The 17,626-nt window shown below is 37.0% G+C and overlaps 1 protein-coding gene across 11 annotated transcripts in view; it reads right to left on the bottom strand.

Moving 5' to 3' along the window:
• Positions 1 to 17,626, bottom strand: part of DAB1 (DAB adaptor protein 1) — a 1,027,070-nt gene that overhangs the window by 582,276 nt on the left and 427,168 nt on the right. For 9 of the 11 annotated variants that reach the window (XM_038537411.1, XM_038537399.1, XM_038537400.1 and 6 more), the window contains one exon: positions 2,832 to 2,905. The gene's annotated coding sequence lies outside the window, so the exon portion shown is untranslated. Of the gene's footprint in view, positions 1 to 2,831; positions 2,906 to 11,387; positions 11,497 to 17,626 lie in introns of those variants that run through there. The other 2 variants (XM_038537404.1, XM_038537405.1) reach the window with 1 other exon arrangement.

Raw genomic sequence — 17,626 nt, 5'->3', positions numbered from 1 at the left:
GTGCATGCTCAGGATAGGTCACTACAGGGCTGGCTAATGAGAATAGGCAGGCAATCCTTCAAGACTATTTCCAGGAGACAATGATAGCACAGAAACCTTGGAAAATCACTGAGTGCACACTGGGATACAAAACTCTGGCTGCCATGGAAATGGAACAGGCCAAGTGTAGCTTCTAAACCAGCATCTGCAATGTGCAGCTGAGCAGCTCTGGTTCCATGTAGCTTGGACCAGCTGCTCTGTGCAATGCCCAGCCTCAAATTCCTGCTCACCCAGCACAGTACTGCTCATCCTCTGATGCACCCTTCCCCTCAGTACCATCCCCAGCATTGCTCTTCTGGGCTTATTTCTCTCTGGTCTATATGATCATTGTTTACCTCTCTGAGTTCCTTGAGCAGAAGGACTGACTGTAGCCTGCATTTTCTCATGTTTCTATTAATGACATTTCAAGTATCTCAAGAATGTTCTAGAGCTTAGTCACTGCACTATTCTCTCTTCACAGTACAAAACCTCCTGACTCTGTGGAAGCCCAGAATTCCTTCCTTTCCAAAGCCTCTCAGAGTTCTCTATTCTCTGTCTTCACTGACCCTGCCCTGGTTTATCTTCTCATCATCTCTTTCTAGGAATACAGGAATAATCTTCAAATATCTCTTCCACTACCTTCAAGGCATGAAATTTGTTTCTGCTTCAAAGGGACAGGACGTTCTTAAATTGAAGACATGGTACTGAGGACTGCTCCCAGAGATGAATATTGGGGTTCCATCTTCTTCCAAAGCTAAGCTTCACTTTTTTTTTTAACACCATGTGAACAGTTTTTTTCCCAAAGCAGTGCTTCCTTCTTTGGCCTGTTGATTTACCTTTCCTATGTGAACAAGCCAGAAGAATACTGCTGAGCCCTTCAACTTTGACCCACATGGGAACACAGATCACTGGAGCAGCCCCAATGTTTAAAAAGCAAGACTTTTAAAACAACAAAACATACCAGTTGGTGATACGGTTACCATGCACTTATATATTTCCACCCTTCAAAGCTCTTTTGGATACACTGTCCTTAACAATCACAGAAGATGGATATTATTGTTCCCATTTTATAAATAATACAAGAGAGTCTTGGAGCATTATGATGGCTTGTGTGGTATCTCACAGCTGGTTAGTAACAGAGTTCAAGAATAAAACCTTAAATTCCCAGTCTAGGTAAGGCACACATGTGAGAAAGCTTTTTACTCCATTATTCTGGGTGTTTACTGATTTTAAACTTTTAAGTCATCACATATCTATATATTTTAAACCTTTGTCTATAGGCAGAATGCATTAGAGAGATTTATTAGACAGGCAATCTGGAAAAGATGACTGTTTTCAGAAGCTACTGCTCCCCAGTCCTCCTTAGGTGGGAAACCTTAATTTGTCTTTCCAAATACACTCCACCTCAGAGAATAGCTTTGTGGATGCAAAAGCAATAATAAAAGACCAAACTCAGTCCAGCTGCAAATGATCAGGCTCTTCTCTCCATTGTGGTAAATTATAGGCTTCTCTCAGGTCCTCAGTTGCTTATATGCCTGGTGAGCTGGTCTGAATAACCTGGCCAGCTACAGGGGAGAGTGTTAGCCCCAGCCCAACCCCCCATTTCTCATTTAACTCTACTCATTAGAGGAGGCTGGGGTGCAAGCCAGGTTAACATGTCAATAAGTCACCAAGGAAATGCAAAAATTGACAGCTGAGGAATCCCAGCTCCCAGCCTTCTCCACTACACAAACCCTCACAAAACAGGTTTCTCAGCCTCCTTGCCAGGTCACTTAAATGAGTAGTGACATTTGAGTCCCTGAGAGTAATTAATTTCCTCTGTCTCCAATAGCACCTCATATTTTTAATGAATTTTTACAAGTCTCAGATCCTCCAGCTTCCAGCTCCCTTCCCAGTCCCGTTGTTCCCCAAGGTCCCATAACGAATAGCTCCCACTCCTATTTGCCTTGCAAACTCATATAGACTGGAAATGATAAATACATTATCTGGGCTTTTTAACGGACCATTGTTTAATTTTCTATGCTTGTCTGGTTGGGGAAGAGATGAATATTACCTTGTGGAGAATAAGATTTCTGTTCCATTTAAGGGGGGGTTAGGGGTAATCTATGGCAGGAAAGCAACACTCTGTTCATCCTAATAGGCAGTGCTAATTAAAAGTGTTCAGAAGGGACATCCATCTACCAGTCTGTGATTCATTCAGCATTATCCCTGGTAAACAAGAAATAGATACTGCAATGAATGCTTCTAATTTGTCAAAAGAATAGGCATTTTCAATTGTGCCTTCTTCGCATCCTGTATGAAGTACAGATTTCAGTGTCGCCATCATTTAAAAGTTTAGGACCTCAAAATAATAGTACTTGCTCTTAAGCTTGTAAATCTCCAAGTCTGTTTTCTATATAGAAACATTTATCTTACATATGGTTTGACTTTAGTTTCAACAATTGAGAATTGTTCTTTCTGTTGGTAATATATTTAAAGCAGAAGGCATTTGAGGAGAGCTAATATAGTTGTGTTTAAAATCAAACCAATTTGAGACCACATACTAGGAGAGGCTAAAATCCAGTCAGGAAAACTTAAAACTCCTAATGATGCTTAAAGAAAAGGAGAAAGGGAATTTCTCACCACAGAGTAGACAGAAAAGCTGCCCCAAGCAGCTATTCCCGAAGGCTCCATGAACCCTCTAAGGTGTTTTAAGAAGGAACACAAAACATAAAAGCCATCACTTGAAGAGGACTCAGAGACATCTGTGAGTCATTTTTGAAGAGAGGAAGATTTTCCTAATACCAGCAAGTCAACCAGCCTCAAATATTTACCTTTGTGTTGTGCAAAAGAGTCGCTTAATCATGAAGACTTAGAGCCAGGGTTCACCACCATGTCTTGCTGGATGCTGAAAACAAATAAAATAAGATGTTTAAAAAAGTAAACAATTATTTATTGGTCTTGTTTTTATTCCCTCTCTTTCGCTAAAGAAATATTTACTAATTTCCTACCATATATCAGGCACTGGAAATACAGTAGTGTATAAAATAAAACCACCACCACCACCAAAAAAAAATCAACAAAGACAGTCCATTTTAAGTACTCCGCTAGAGAGGGTACACAATGCCTCTAAGGTAGGAGGGATCAGGATATGTGTGTGTGTGTGTGTGTGTGTGTGGTTATCTCTTCCTCACAAACATGTGTACACATTCACATGCATATCTACACATACACAGAAGTGTGTAGGAATTTTTAAAGAACTTCTCCAATTTGTAATTCATCTGACTTTCTTAGAGGCTTTAGCTCTTGCCTTGAGATCATTAAAGAAGAGGGCACTGGAGAAAATGTCAAGAGTCTTAAAAGTGATCATCTGTAATTCACCTTCAGGACTCCTTTTCAAGGAAACAATCACGAATTCAGGCCAATATTTATGCACACAATGTTATTTGTAAGAGAGAAACAACCGATAAAGGAATGATAAAATGAATGTTAGTATTTCTACATGGAAAAATATTATGCACATACAAAAATAATCTTAAAAAATTTTAGGATTGAGAAAATATGTGTAATATAGTAAAATTATAAAATTTGAGCTCATCCATGTAGAAGTTGGTCTTAAAAAATATACCAACTGTTAACAGTGGCTCTCGATAGCATGATTATAGGTTATTTTTCTCTTGTCCTTTTACTTTCCAAGTTTTCTACAAAGATGATGTATTATTTTCTAGACAGTAAATAAACATACTAAATAGAAGTTTGAGGTGCAACATCGCCATTTCTGTGTCACTTCTCCTGCATCCCCCTATTAAATGGGAGACTCTATGCTCTCCAGCATCAATTCCAATCTGCAGGTAACACTGCCCTGGGATTGTCTATTTCCATCTCTGCCTCTCTCTAGTATTATTAACCCTTATTTCCTGGAAACATAGTCCAGAGACAAGTTCATGGTCACCACTCAATGTTTGCTGCATAAAAGAGCGAGTAAGTGAATGAATGAAGACTTAATAAATGGAACTATCTCAATGAAAATTACATTAAAAAATGTTCATTCAAAATAATTGGTGACAATAAAAATTAAGTTTCATCTGGATTCACAGAAGATAAAAGAAGTTGGAAAGCAGAGAGATAACCATTTTTCAGGGAAGACAGTGAAACTGAAAAAAAAAAAAAAAGTAAAAGAGCTTATGGTTAAAAAGAGAAAGAGAGAGGGAGAGAGACTCAACATAATGGAATATCACAGCCTACTGAACTTCCAATATATTCCAAGACCAAGAATCTGCTTAAGGCAGGAATATTTATCTAGCAATAACATCCCATTATGGCAACTCCATTATTTTACATGTTTAGACTTACATATACATACACTAAGTAGATATTTGTTATTAGTTTTAATCAGCAATGGATGGTTGACTTCCTACTAAAAGAAAACAAAAGCTAAAGGATAGATCATTGTAATGTTTTATATGGATTCAATTTAGTTTATTCATAAAACTAGTGAAATAGACTCAGGATATTAAGTTACAGTTATATTTTTCTGGGGGTAGGTCTGGTTTGAATCTCATCTCTTTTAAAAAGAGATAGAAAATCTTGGGCAAGTTATTTGACCTCTGTCAGGCTCAGTTTTCTTACTTACATAAAATAGTATAATAATAATACCAACCTCATAGGGTTATTGTAGGAAACAATTAAAATGAGAGACAGCATAGCATTCAAAATAGACTTCAAGCTCAGGATGCCTGGGTGGCTTAGCCATTGAGCCTCTCTCTCCCTTTGGCTTGAGGTGTGATCCTGGAGTTCCATGATTGAGTCCCATATCAGGCTTCCTGCAGGGAGCCTGCTTCTCCCTCTGCCTAGGTCCCTGCCTCTCTCTGTGTATTTCTCATGAATAAAGGAATTTGAAAAAAATAGACTTCAAACTCATGCTTGTTTACATCAGAACCTGGAGCTCTTAACATATACCAGTCTTCCATTTTATTATGTGCCTTGTAGTATGTTGAACACTATGCAAATCTGATCTCATTTCATCCTCAGAATGGTTGTCATGAGGAGGCACTATTTTTTCACTTTATAATAATTTTTATTTCTGTAGTGTTGGTAGTACTGTCCCCTCTTTCTTTCTGATTTTAGTTGATTTTTCTCCTTTTTCTTAATCGATCTAGCTAAAAGTTTACAAGTTTTGTTGATCCTTTTGAAGGACAACTCTTGGTTTTGTCGATTTCCTCTATTTTTTTAAAAAAATTTTAATTCAATTAGCCAACATATTGTACACCACTAGCTTCAGATGTAGAGCTCAATAAATTTATCAGTTACATATAACACCCAGTGCTCATCACATCATGTGCCTTCTTTAACTCCCATCACCCAATTACCCCACCACCCACCCCCTCCAACAACCCTCAGTTTGTGTCCTATAGTTAAGAATCTCTCTCATGGTTTGTCTCCCTCTCTGGGAAGATTTCCTCTATTTTAAAAAAATCCATTTTATTTCATTTCTCCACTTTGAAGATGAGAAAACTGATACCCAATTTTAAATAGTTATTAAGTGTCTGAGTCAAGATTCAAACCTTGAATGTCAGGTTCCAAAACCTAATCTCATTAAGTGTTTAAAAAAGAAGTTACTGAATTTGGGTTTGCATCCAGTCATGATTAACAACAAAATTCAGTTTACAATTTTGCTATGTCACGCCGTATTATTTGATATGCTATGGCTTGAACTTTATTCCCTTGCCAGTCACACTTAAGTACTCTCCTATTTCTTTTCTTATTAAATATTTCAAGCATGAAGTTGAGTATAGACATAATTATAACCAAAACTTATGTACTGCCACCCAGCCTGGTCACATATTACCATTCTGTCATGTTTGCTTCAGATATTTCCTTTTAAAAAGAAACATTATAAATATAAGCAAAATTACCCTATGAATTCCTTCCTATTTCCACAAAAATAACTATACCCTCAAATTTCCATGCATGTTTTTCTGCTTCTACTACATGCTTGCATCCACAAAAACCATATAGCAATGTTTTCATATGTTTTAAAACTTTGTTTAAATGATTTTCCACTGTAGGCATCCATCTGAAGCTTGCTTATTTTCTTAAATATGTTTTAAAGATTTAGCCACTTTGATAGTGGATTAAATTCTTTCATTTTAACATTTAGATAATATTTTATTATATGTTATGTTCTGATTAGTCATTCGTATGGATTAACATTTGGGCTGTTTTCAAACTGCAAAAAGAAGTAATGCTGCAGTGGACACTGTCACACTCCTTGGATACATATGTGTGAGATCTCTCTGTGGTCTATGCATCTTCAAAGTTATTAGATGTAACACGTGGCTCTACCAAGTGTCAGTAGTAATTCATACTGATCCAGCATGAGTTAATTGTATCACCAACATTTGGTATTGCCACACTTTAAAATGTTTCCAAAATGATGGATGTAAAATATCTTATATTTTGGCATGGATTTCTCTAATTACTAGTGAGATTGAACATTTTTTTATTATTTTTATTTTATACATTTTTTTCTATTAGGTTTCTTCTGCTGCTTTTATATATGTCCATGTTTTTCTGTTGTTACAGGAGGTCGGCAATATATCCTAAGCAGATAGGAAAGCAGGGTGCCTAGTGTGTCATATGGTCATATGTGTCATGGAAAAAGCAGAAGCAGAGGGAGTACTGAAGAGGGCTGAGGTGGGACCTCAAGTTCAAATAAGGTAGTCAGGAATGACCTTACCTGGCAGGTGATATTTATCTAAGTCATAAAATTGATGTGGGCAAAAGCCATGGAAAGAAATAGCAAAATGGTAAGATGGTAATATTCAATCAAAATATGTAGTGATACCTTGGGATGTGTTATAACTACCTTCTATACTAATCTGCATGCTTTGGATGCAACTTTTTTTTTTTTTTTTTTGGATGCAACTCTTTTGCAGTTGCATATGTTCCAACTATTTTTCCTGGTCCAATGCTTGTCTTTTTATTTTGTTTAAAATAAAACTCTTTTTAGATTTATTTAAAAAAGATTTTATTTACTTATTCATGAGAGACACAGGGAGGTAGAGACAGAGGCAGAGGGAGAAGTAAGCTCCCTCTGGGGAGTCTGATGCAGGACTCGGGATAATGCCCTGAGCCAAAGGCAGATGCTCAACCTCTGAGCCACCGAGGCGCCCATAAAATAAAACTTAAAAATTTTTTAATGTAAAGAACTATATCAGTACTTCCCTTTAAGGTAGGTGTTTTTTGCTTGGTTTGCTTTCCTTTGCTTTGCTTTTATTCAGTATATCCTTTCCTACCCCTCCGTCATAAAGACATTCTTCTATAGTTTCTTTAAAAATTTTTAAAGTTATGCTTCTTAAATTTAAGTCACCTGGAATTGATATTCTTTATATGGTATCAGGTTAGGACTCAGTACATTTTCTGTATATTTCTGCATGATCCTTGTACCATTTATATCTCAGTCTATCACGTACAGTCTACACGTAGTCAGCATAGGGTATTTTGGGGTCTAGATCTTATTCCATTAGTCTAGTTTTCTAGTTCTGTGCAAATACCTGTACTACCTTAATTAATATAATTTTATCTTAAGTTTTCACAGTTGATAGGGCCTATCCATCTGTCCACCTGCCCACCTACCCATATATACATACATCTTTCTATCCACCATTATTATTCACAAATATTTTCTGAGACCCTAATTATGCCAAGTACTGCTTTTATCACTGGAGATTTAATAACAGACTAAACAGATATTTCTGCCCTCATGAGCTTACATTCCAGGGAATGGAGGCAGACACTAAACTAAACAAATCAATTAAATATGCCATGGTTATAAGAGCCATGAAGATACACAAAGTAGAAAAACATCATCCAGCATGTGTTAACACCTGATTTAATATATAAACTGAAAAAATCTAATGGAATAACAACAACAAAACCACTTATTTTAAATATACACCAGACATCTAGAGTTTGCAGGAAAAAAATTAAATACTCATGCTTAGATCTATCAATAGTTTATAACTTTTGGTGAAGAATCTCTACTCCTGACAGATGCTATATAAAATTGCAACCTGTCCTTGCCAGGCTGTGACTACACAGGAAAGTCTAAAGTCTATTTTAGTCACCTAGAAAGAGAGGTGTGGGCACACATGCCCACACCTTCTGTTTGATCCTTGACCAGTGACACAGGTCTTGGGTCAGAAAGAGACTGCAGTTTGTCAGCTGGACATTATGGGAGCTTGGAAAATTTTCTGCTTTTGGAGACCTGGGAATAAGCCTAGAGCTCCCAAACACAACTCCCAGAAAAATAGAATTTTTTTACAAGCTGTCTGTACGTGCTCTACAGTTAAAACAGAATATGCACTACCTCTGCTACCTTCCTCAATTCCTAGAGTAAATGAGCCAATAGATAGTTGCTTTTTCAAGTTTATTTGTTTTTTTTTTAACAATTTTTCTATCTTTAATAGTAATATCACGACTCTGTATGAAACTTATTATGTTTTCTTATCAACACAATCCGCCCTGTGTGACTCTGGGCAAGTTATTTCACCTTTCTGAACTTGATATTTCTCACTGTAAAATGGGATAAGAATACCTAATTGCAGGCTTGTTGTGACCCTTAAGCACTATATTGAAAGACCTTAGTAGAGTGGCTGCTATGTGGTAGGTATGGAATAATGGTAGGCCTTATCATTAGAATTGTTATACAAATAATTCTAGGTATTTGCCAAAGATCTCTAAGACACTCCCATGACCTGGAATCTGCATGGGTCTAGAATCCAGGCTCTCTGAGCATATAGAAGGTAAATACATAAATTAGGAGCACAAGTCCCAGTTCCCGCCCCAGCACTTTATCATCACCAACACATGAGAACTACTTATGTCCCAATAAGAGCTGTCATATGTAAAGCGCATCAACAAGTTAGTGTTACCTCATTTGTACACTCCCCAAAAACTCTACAGCTAGTTGGATAGGGAAGTAGCAGAGACAAGGTATACACTAATTATATCTAGGTTGAATACACCCGGGTTTGCTAATTTGTATACAGCCAATCATAGCAAAGGTAACTCCTCTAGGGGAGCCACTCACAGTAAAGGAGTTCTCACTACAGAGTGAGAGAATCCTAAGCTTGCCTAGCTCCCACTGCAGGGTCCCACTGACCCTCTTCTCTCCTAATGTTCCAGCCTCTACAGGTCTAGAAATTGCTCTGACAAGAACTCTCATGCTAGATGCAGTCCACAGTGATACTGTAGTGGCAGCCAGGACAATGGCAGCATCCATACCCACAAGGCAACTAGTGGGCAAGCAGAGATACCACATAAGGGTTTAAGGTACTATATGACCTTTTACCTCTACTCCAAATGAGTATGCTTCTGTGTGTGCATGTGGTATAATTAAGCATTAATAAGAAGGAAGGTTTAGTCAAGAGAGGTTAAATACTTTCATGTTGGATGCTTCTTTGCTATACTGAGTAATTCTATAAAAAATATAAATATTTAAAGAGGTTATTTCCGGTTGAGTTCTGCTTATTACATCAAAGACAGAAGAGGAAAACAGTTCATAGGTCGTTGGCCCTTAGCAGCTCTGACAGATTGATTCACTTATTCATTTGTTCGTCTATCCATTCATTCTTTCATTCAACAAATGTTTACTGAACTGTGTTATATTCCAGACATGGTTGTAAGCCTTGGTGATATAATGGTGTTAACAGTCAAATGGGGACAGGAAAGAAAATAATGACAAGACTATGATTAATTCTCAGATGAGAAAGTATTGGCTGTTAAGAGGGCATAGATGAGGGCCGTCTGAGAAGGAAGTCCATGTACTTCACATTAAAGCCAGTTAAAAAACCAAACCAAGCCAACCCAAACAAAACAAAAAAAAACCTCCCCCAAAAAACCTTTGGTAATACATTGTCCAATTTTTCCAATGACTGAATCTTCTGGTATCCCTCCCACCCCTGCTCCCGCATCTAGCAATGTCAATCTTCCTGTCCTACTCCTTGCTTTATTCTTGGTCTTGATGGACTAGGGGCCTGAGAATGACTTTCAACACTTCTATATACATATATACATATATACATATATACATTGCTTTCCCTTATTCTCTGGAAATTCACATTCTGGGCAGTTCAGGTAATTCACTGGCTTAGTTCTCTGGGAGGCCTACTGAATCAGCCTGTCTCTTGAATAAATTCTGGGGAGGCTCCTGGGTGCAAGTTCCCTTGCCCTCTTACCTGACATCTCTGGATGCCTCCGGAGACACCAGTACCTAGCATGGGGCTGACTGCTATGTGTGTCTGACAGCTAAAATTAAGGGCAGCAGGGCAGAAAGTGTATGTGCTGACACCACAGTTCGACCAGCTTGCTCCGATGCTGTAAAACACCGTTGGCGGAGTGCACCAGTAAATTGTCCCACTAATTAGTTTATTATTTCATTTGAGAGATCAAATACATAAATAAAATTAATAAACCCTGCAAAATAAGTGCATCACTGGAAATAAAAGTATTTCTCAGGTCATTGCCTTAAACACAGACATTACATGCTAGAATAATGTTAACACAAGAAAGGCAAATCGTGCTGCCTTGCGGGCTAGAACGTACCAAAAGCAGCGGGAGGTTGGGGAAGGGGTAGGTGCTGAGCCTTGGGGCTGACCAGAAAACATGGATGGTGTTCTCTACTCTGGCATACCTACAGTTTAACCTTGACCAAGTCAACTTCCCCATTGACCCCCATTAATGAGCTTGTTTACTTGTGAGTAAAATAAAGGGGTTGGGCGGTTTCTGAGGTTTATTCTAGCTATGGCATTTTATGATTATGGGAATCAAATGAAAATCAGAACTGGGTTATTATGAACTTAGTCAATCAAGAATGCATAATGAGGGGCACGTGGGTGGCTCAGTGGATGAGCTTCTGCCTTCAGCTCAGGGCATGATCCTGGGATCCTAAGATTGGGTTTCTTATCCAGCTCCCTGCAGGGAGCCTGCTTCTCCCTCTGCCTGTGTCTCTGCCTCTCTCTCTCTCTCTCTCTCTCTCTCTCTCTGTGTGTGTCTCTCATGAATAAATACATAAAAAATCTTTTAAAAAATGTGTAGTGAAAATTAAATGAAATAAGAACCCATTGTAATATGGATTTGAGAACTCGGAGGGAACTTAGGTAACATATAACCTAGCATTCACCTTATAAACAAAGGGAGAAGGAGACCAAGTTTGCATTCTCTGAGGGCCTATTATAGACCCCCCCCCAAACAAAGCCCAACTATGCTAAGGATATTCACACATACCCCAAGAAACTTAAGCTCAGAGAATAAAATGTGGCTAAATCCACACAGAAAAAGACCAAAATGAGGTTTCCGACTCTCTAGATAAAAACATTTCCACCAACCTGTATTCAATTCCCCAGTCTCTTATTGGGATCTCAGGCCAGGTTGCTCACTGCCTAGCAGCTCCCTGGACTTATAAGAGATATCATGGATGATGGATGTTGTATGGTCATTATTGACCATTATACTGACATTCCAAATTCTGTTTTTCCTCTGCCAATGTTGTAACATCACCTTGCAATTTAGACTGCCATGTTTGATAGTGAATTTAGCCCTCCTAAGCATTTTAAGAAAATATCATTATATCTTAAAAGGCATATAAATAGACTCTCAGAGATAAGAAGGAACTTATTCAAAGCCCCATGTTAGTAAGAGGTCAAGATGGAATGCAAAGGATGTCTAAGCTCTCAGATCATCAACTTTCTCTACTAAACATCAGTAACCTGAACATTTATGACTCATTTTTTTCTGATCTCACTACACTGTACAATACCCTTTGATAATTACATATTTTAAATTATCTATGCTAACTAGAGTTGAATATCTTTCCCTCCCAATATTTTCTACCCAATATTTCCCTCCCAATATTCCTATTTATTTTCTATGGTTTTGAAAAACCAGAACCGATTATTCATTTTTGAATAAAAGGCATATTAAGACATATCTCAGAATATATAAACAACTGCTGCTAGGGTTAATTTATATTATTTTATAGTATGCATGTGATTAATCCTCATTAATATGAAATTCTCCTTTGTTGAGGTGCTATGTACAATTTTAAATGGCTAATTAAAATAAACAAGAATTGAGAGAGAGCAAAAGCTGAAACCAGAACTTGTGTGCAATTCTCAAAGGTCAATTTTTAATATAAATGTAAATGCAAGTGTAAGTTGATAAGATGGGGTGGAGGGAGAAGTAAAATCCGTGAAGTGTTAGAGTCCACGAAGAAGCAACACAGAGTAGCGAAAATTGTACTCCTCTGAAGTGAAAGAGTTATCAGTCCACAACTTCTGTGCGAATTAGAAGAAGCCCCTCAACCATTCTGAAGCTTAGTTTCCTCTTCCAAAAGATGAAGCTGTTCTGGGATTAAATGAAAAAATGGATGTCAGCAAGGGCTTGCTTGGTACATGTAAGCATTTGGTACATCTATTATTAGGCCCTGAGTCTCTGCCCCCACATCTTTAGCTGATCTGGAAAATATGGTTTTGTGAGAGCAAAGACAAGTTGATGGAGACAAAGCAAAAAGTTGATTTTTTTAAAACCAAAATTTCTCTGGCATATATAGGAAAGAAGCCATACATAATGCATTCAACCAACTCTAAGACTTAGAAATTGTGAGCTCTCTGCTCTGGAAATTGGGGTTCCTGGCACACTGTAGATATATTTATCTTTCTTTCCCAATACATGCATAGCTAGGTAAATTGCTCCTTTTAAATTATTTCAAGTACTACACAAACATTTACAACTTTAAGCCAAAATAAATCTTTATGCCATAAACTTAAGACATAGGTTTGAAGAGCAATTTGGTAGTATATATAATAAAGCCTTAAAATTTGGTTAAGCCTATGACCCACTTTTAGAAACTCATCCTAAATAAATAATTATGGATATGTCTAAATATTTGGCTACAAAAATGTCCACATATCTTTACAACAGTGAAATATTAGAAATAAAGAGATTTGACAACAGTGATCTGAATAAATTCTGCTGTTTATGTTATGAAGCCATTAAAAAATAATGAAGAGTATTCATGCCATTAAAATAAATTTTTAACAATTTGTCTAAAAAAGTGACAGTAGAACATACAATATGAGATTACTTTTATAAACAATACTTAAGTGTATAAGCAAAAGACGAAAGAAAATGCCCCAAATGTTATGAATGGTCATCATAAGCTCGTGGGGGAATTTCATTTTCTTTGTCTTGCTTATTTATATTTCCTAAAATTTCTACCATAAATATATTTTTTTAAAGATTTTATTTATTCATGGAGAGACAGAGAGAGAGAGAGAGGGGGGGCAGAGTCATAGGCAAAGGGAGAAGCAGGCTCCATGCAGGGAGTCCAATGTGGGACTCAATCCCAGGATTCCAGGATCATGCCCTGAGCTGAAGGCAGATGCTCAACTACTGAATCACCCAGGCATCCCTCTATCATAAATATTTATTTTTATTTTATTTATGTATTTTAAAATATTTTACTTATTTATTTTATATGGAGAGAGTGAGTGAGCAGGGGGAGGGACAGAGGGAGAGTCAGAGATAGAGAATCTCAGGCAGACTCTGTGCTGAGCATGGAGTGCATTTTAACGTTCCATCTCATGACCCTGAGATCATGACCTGAGTGGAAATCAAGAGTTGGATGCTTAACTGACAGAGCCACCCAGATGTCCTATTTATTTTTATTTTAGGAGGTATTGATCATCTCAAATGTATATTACAATCATGCCATAAACAACATGAAAACACAAACAACATTCAGTAAACCGTATTTGTATAGAAAATTTTAACAAAAACAATATGTTTATTCTATAAAAGTTAAGCAAATTGATAAGAATATTTTGATATCCTAATAAGAAAAGGAAATGAATAAAATAATTAAATAATGAATAAACAGGTATGTGGAAATATTCAAGTTTAGAAGTGATCAAACACATGCAAATTCATAAAATTCGATGGCTTTTTAAATCTATTAAATTAGCATAGTTTATATAAAAAGAGACAAAAAGACAACTATTTAATAATTAGTGCTAGTAGGGAGATACATGTTTGCATACATTATAGATAGAAGTTTAAACTAGTACAATATAATGTTATTTTTGACTGACTAAATGATCCTACTTTTGGGAATTGGGGAGTGATTCGACTTTGGGGAATGATTTAGAAATCATTCTAAACACAGAATGTATATTATGAACAAAAGTGTTCAGTGTAGTATTATTTGTGACAGGATAATTGGGAAAAATGCCTATCAGTGGGAAAGATAGCAACATTTTCATTACTAAATAGTGTATAGCTATTAAAGCACTATTTAAGAGGCTACATAGTAAAATGTGAATGGTTTTTTAAGTGAAAAAGCATGATTCAAAACAAATATGTATGTGCACACTTACACACACACACATTCACTCACTCACATACAGAAAGAGATGGCAAGAAAAATACCAATAATTTTTAAAGGTATTATCTTTGAGTTACAGAATTAAATTTTTCCTTTTTTCCCCCTTCTTTGTGCATGCATGTGCATGTATATGTGTTTCAAACTTCCTTCAGTGAGTATGGGTTAGTTTTATAATGTGAAAAAAATGAGTATGAAATAAAAATAGAAAAGTTTTTGATCTTCTTGTGCCCTTAGGAAAGTCTAGAGGAGCTAGCCTTCAATGAAGTAATAGCCAGAGGAATATTTGCCCATTTAACTAAGTTAAGAAAGTTGCTAGAGGAAAAACAAAGCAATGGAAGTTAAAGGTAGTTTGCAATCAATTTAAAGTCTGGTAGGTATCTTAAATCAATTTTATGGGGAGCATATTCAGCTGCGGAAAACCATGCAAGGAAATAGGAAGATAGATTATATTTCTTTATCTTTTAAATGTGTGCTTAGGGAAAAAAAGGAGGAGGGTGACCATAATGAACAGAAAGGCATTAGAATAGAATATCAAAGCAGGCAAGCATAATGCAGTTCACTGTTGCTCTCTTTCAACTAGCTTCAATTTGTGGAACAAAGGGGTGCCATATGTTTAGGAACAACAGAGTCACAACTGGTCACTGAGCTTCCTAAGAAATAGGACTTGGCTTGAATGCTTGCTTGCTGGACAACAGGAGTTGGGAGAGATATGCAGGCTGGTCAGTGAGATGTGGAAAATATTTGTGCAACTGGTACATACCAATTCTATTCCCACTTGTCACTAATTCATTGCCAACATCTTGAGACTCAGCTTCCTTATACACAACAAGTGTTCATTTGTTCATTAAATATGTACTGAGTGCTCAATACCGTGCAGGGCAACAGGACAGAATTGTGAACAAGACAGACCATGACCTCTTCTCTGTCTTACATTCTAGAGGCGGAAACCCCATTGTGGATCAGTGTAGTGATAAGTGTGGGTTCTGGGATAAGACTCCCTGGGGCTATGATCCCAGTTCTAAAGCTTCTACTTCAAACACTTCTACCACTCCAAATCCAGCTTTTACCATGTCTTCTACTATGACCCTTTTCTGAACTATCATCATCTTTAGCTTGATTACTACAATAGTAGGGTCACTGGCTTCCTGCAACTTAGCATCCCCCTTCTGTATGATCTCAATAGGGCAGCTAGGCTAATTCACAAATAAATAAATAAAATGAAGAAGAAAAATATGATTGATTGAGAGCAAAAGAGACATCAGGCCATTGTTTCCCATTTTAATCAATATACAAGTCAAAGTCCTAGTCATGGCCACCAAAACCCTACCTGGATCCAGCTTCTGGCTACTGCCCCGACTTCATCTCCTACTATGCGTCTCCCTATTTAATATGTTCTTCTTACAACATGCTAGGCATTCTTCCTGCTGTGGGGCTTTTGCACTGGCTATTCTCTCTGATTGAAAAGTACTCCTTCCAGATGTTGCATAGCTTGCTCCCTCACTGCCTTCATATCTGTGCTAAAATGATCTTTCATTATTGGAGGGTCTTTCCCAATTAATATACATAAGATTTCAGCCCACATCTCCAGGGTTACTACTTTGTACAACTCCAGAGAGTGGCATTCACATCACAAAGTGAATTGTACCCGTTGGAATTAGGCAGTGTACAGCCTGACAAGCTATACACAATAGCTCTGTCCACCACCATTTCTCCACTGCGTTATTCTCCTTCATGGCTAATACCACCTGAAACTGTTTATTAGTTGTTTATTGTCTCTCTTGTCCTACTATAATAAAGTTTCACCAGAGCAGTGATTTTTATCTGTTTTATTTACTATGATGTCTCTAGAGATTAGACCAGCACCTGCCTTGTGAATAAATACTTAGTAAATATTTATTGAGTGGTTGTCCGAAAGACTCTGGCAAGTTTCTTAGTCTATGCTTGCACTATCCAACATGGTACCACTAGCAAGATAAGATTATTGAGCACTTGAAATATGCCTAGTGTGACTGAGGAACTGAACTTTGAAATTTTTACTTTAACTAACATTTAAAATGGAAGCAATGTAAAATAATTTGCCATTAAACTCAACTTTGCTGTTTTTAGGGGACATTTCATTTTAACCCCTGCAATATCTAAGATGCTACTTAATTATTATTACTATTTTTTTTTACTATTTTAATGTGGACACTAGAAAGTCTACAATTACACGTGGCTTGCATTATATTTTTATTATGCTTTTTTATTTTATCTAGTTTCTTCATCTGTAAAAGGATGATGATAACAACTACCTCACAAGGGTGTTGTGAAGTTTAGGTGAGGCAACATAGGTAAAGCAGCTGGTATAGGGCCTGGTACATAATAGTTGCTCAGTACTGCTTGCCATCATGGTATCATTGTTGCTGTTGTTGTTGTTATCAAATATAGAGTACATATAATAGGGATGAGTTCTTATCTGTGAGTTGAGGAAAGGCTTCATTTTGAAATGTATTTGAACAAAATTCTAAAAGAGAATTATAAGTGGATTAAGTAAATACTAAGAGGGAGAGTTGGCAGGAGATATGGTGGCCAAAACATCCCCAAAGCAAAGAACAGAGCCACAAGTCAGATTTGAGTCTTTTTTTTTTTAATTGGAGTTCAATTTGCCAACATATAGCATAACACCCAGTGCTCATCCTATCAAGTGCTCCCTTAGTGCCCATCACCCAGTCACCCCGACCCCTGTCCACCTCCCTTTCCACCACCCCTTGTTTGTTTCCCAGAGTTAGGAGTCTCTCATGTTCTGTCTCCCTTTCTGATATTTCCCACTCATTTTCGTCAGACTTAAGTCTTACCTCAAAGCCCATGCTCTGAACCATCAGATGATATTACCTCTTAATAAACCTATATCAAGCAAAATGGCATTTAAGACTTAAGAGGGGGAATCTCTAGATCCTAGAAAGAGTCCATTTAACCTTGAAATAAGCAACTTCAAAATTGGATTTGATTCAGTGCTTCTTAAACTCCATGTGTGAAGACCCTTGGAGAGTGTTTTGGCCTTATTATTTGGTGTGGGAGAACTCTACATAATAATTTACGATTTTCCTTTTATATTTTATTAAAATTCTAAACATTGACATATGCATATTATAAATCATATGGATGAATACTTTGCAGATGGGTAAAGCTATGAAATTTCTATGC

Source organism: Canis lupus, chromosome 5 (assembly GCF_011100685.1).
Source record: "Canis lupus familiaris isolate Mischka breed German Shepherd chromosome 5, alternate assembly UU_Cfam_GSD_1.0, whole genome shotgun sequence".
Classification (NCBI taxonomy): domain Eukaryota; kingdom Metazoa; phylum Chordata; class Mammalia; order Carnivora; family Canidae; genus Canis; species Canis lupus.
Note: the sequence above shows the minus strand (reverse complement) of the source record. Positions and strands in the feature narration are given on the sequence as shown.